Below are 2,914 nucleotides of genomic sequence, written 5' to 3' on the forward strand. Positions count from 1 at the left end.
CCTTCCGACCCTAAATCTATGAAACTATGAAACTATGTAATAATTTTACTTAAGAGGATTTTTTTTTAAAGGTTAGTGGCAGATTAAATAAATAATGACTTTAAGTATTTTGGTACTTCTCTTCTCCTTTATCTCCTGTACATTGTTTGTCATCTTAGGTAATGCGTCTTCAAGGCAGCAACTATATGCATCTGTGTTTCTAAATGCTTCTCAAACAGCAGTTTGAAGCAATCTCATAAATATAAATTGATAACCTATTTTCTGGCTCACTCATCTCTTGTGTGGAAATAATGCCAATTATTATATAAAGGGCTATGTTCAATTTTCATCATTACAACAGAGCTGCAAAGTGTACTAAATTTTATTCACTGATTAGGTGCAAACTGCATCTGCTCATTGTACCAAATATTCAGCTTCCTAGAAGCTAGAGTGAGAAAGTCTCAGTGGAGGAAAATAACTAAATTTAATCAACTCTAAAATAGACTTGAGAATAAAGACTCCGCTACTCTACGGAGAACAGCACTCGAGTACACAAGCAACGTAAATAGAACAGTCTGGTTCACAAGAACAAAACCCCAAACAGCAACTCGCAATTTGAAGGTAGCATCTGAAGCCTAACGATGGAATTGGTACTGTGATCTTGATCACTGCAAATTCATTTTACACAAATACAACTTTCCCCTGAAGACTCGTGTGGACTGAAGTGGAACTACTACATTGGCGAGCAGGCTCCTCTAAACTGACAGTAAAACACCCCCCACCCCCACCCCTGTTAAGAGGAAAACCTACTCTTTTGGAGTTTAAGGCACCTAGGGATGTACAAAGTCTCAGATGTATTTGATTGTTGTTGACACTATATACTTTGTCCTGGGCAGACCCAAATCCTCAGACCAAATCCTCTTCCATCTGAAAATAGGCTATTTTTATTGGTACACAGTGACAGCAGGTAAGAGTAATGCAGGCAAGGCAGACATCATCATAGAAAATGAGGGTTTGAAGGGATGTCGGGAAGTCACATCTAGTCCAACCCCCTGCTCAAAGCAGGGCCTGTCCCAGTGGGGTGGGCAAGATGGGCTGGTGGCATGCCCCCTGTCCATTGTGGTCTTGGGACCACAGGCTGCTCCGAAATCCCTCCTCCTCTATTGTTTTCTCCTCCTGACGACTCTTCATTTCCAAGCATGGTTGATTGGACTGGTCTCCCTGTGGTCATCATACTGTCCACGTTCTGCCCTGGCAGCATATTCCTGTGTTTCCACAAACCCATCGCATGTGCACATCTTAATTTGGTCATTTTCCAATGTCTTAATCTGGGCAACCCCAGCTGCCTAATTTGGGCTGTCCACCAAAACTGGAAATCCCGTGGGCTCTGCAGCTGGGCACTGTGACCTGGCTCCAACGTGGCAAGCCTATCTTTATTACGAGTTTTCAGGAAACACCGCAGATTTCCCAGCCTGTTTGTCTGTTGGCCTCGGACACAGCGTCTGCCTTGAAGGCTGTAAAACTGCCTTAAACAGGCTTTTAGAAACCAATTAGCCCTTACCATTGCCCTAGACAGTTATTCTAATGCAATATCTACTCTACCTACAAGCCAATTCCTGAAAGCAAATCTCCAAATATCATTTTCTAGCCAAATCGCAATACAAACTATTGCTTTTCTTCCAGGAATTGCACATGTGGATTTGAAGCAAGTGAACCAGCTGGGACCTTTGCTCATTCCTTAAAAACTTCACCTAAATCTCTTTCCAAGGTTTAGAAATATATATCCTTTTTAAATGCACTTGATCTTCGCCTCTTTTCTTCCAGGCTGAAATCTGCAAGGGTAGAAAATACCTCCACGGGGCTTGCCAATGCCTTTCCGTAGGCTTTCAGTGGGAACGTGCACACTCATTGCAGCCCACCTACACAGCACAACATTGAGAGCCACAAACTGATTCCTCTGTGGTGCCTCCTCCTTGCCCTGCCTTCTCTCAGGCTCCGCAGTCAATTGACCTCCTGTTCTCAGCAGGAAGTGGCCCTCTACATTTCTCTCCCGACTGTCTTGTCAGATGTTGCTGTCCCCTTGCAACGTATTTTCCCCTCATACCACTGCACAGCTTGGAAGTAAAGCCACAGACCACAGGAGCGTTCAGCTTTCGATGGGTGACTGGTAGCACCAATGCCATGAGGAAGTTTCTCTGCTCCACTAAGAACTAGACATTTCTTAGACCCATGTTTCCTCCTATGGATTTTAGTCCCATTGCCCCACAGTGACACTGCTCAATCATCTCCATATCCTTGTGTCTGGTACCTATTTTCCTCCTGACTCTCCTTAGCATTGCAATAAAATACTACAAGAAGCATCATGTTTATGCATTTTAATGTATACTGGGGTGCACAAGGTTTAACGGTGCAAGGAGTTTAATGGTTTTCCTTCTCTAATACTAAGGACCATCTGCCTGATAATCAATACTGCATGGTAAACTGCAGAAAAACTGGAACAGCAACAAACTGAACCAGGGAAACCCAGAGTGAACAGGAACTGTAATCCCCCTCTCCCTCACAGGGCCCAGCCCCCCTAGAGATCAGCAACATTTCAAAAGGAAATGTTTCCTTTTGAAGGCATCTTACTATCAATCTAAATTAGTTTTTCCAAATTACAAATCATCCCAAGAAATAATTTATAGAGAGTAATAAAAACAATAATAATTGGAATGCACCGAATGCAAAGGATCGGATTATTTTCATTCCCTTTAAACATTTCCTTTGTTCATATTAGGTCTCATTTACATTATCAGCTCCCAGCCTGGTTTATTGGTTTAAAAAAGTTGTCCAGACATGCAATACTGCAGAAATAAACTGAGATACAACAGGCTTATTTAGTCTAGAGAAGAAAAGATGGAGGGGACTGAATAGCAGCCTCCAACTCCCTGCAGGG

General features: G+C 42.7%; 1 protein-coding gene and 1 long non-coding RNA gene across 2 annotated transcripts in view; one reads left to right on the forward strand and one right to left on the reverse strand.

Annotated features, from left to right (window-relative positions):
* LOC109297955 overlaps window positions 1-2,106 on the forward strand; it is a 4,456-nt gene extending 2,350 nt beyond the window's left edge. The window contains exon 3 of the long non-coding RNA XR_002097473.1: window positions 2,094-2,106. This is a non-coding gene — a long non-coding RNA (uncharacterized LOC109297955). The remainder of the gene's footprint in view (window positions 1-2,093) is intronic.
* The window catches only part of UNC13B (unc-13 homolog B), a 339,671-nt gene that overhangs the window by 145,099 nt on the left and 191,658 nt on the right, over window positions 1-2,914 (reverse strand). The gene's annotated exons all lie outside the window — the stretch shown is intronic.

The sequence above is a fragment of the Gavialis gangeticus genome, unplaced genomic scaffold (genome assembly GCF_001723915.1).
Source record: "Gavialis gangeticus isolate Ggan-Ray unplaced genomic scaffold, GavGan_comp1, whole genome shotgun sequence".
In the NCBI taxonomy this organism is placed as follows: Eukaryota; Metazoa; Chordata; order Crocodylia; family Gavialidae; genus Gavialis; species Gavialis gangeticus.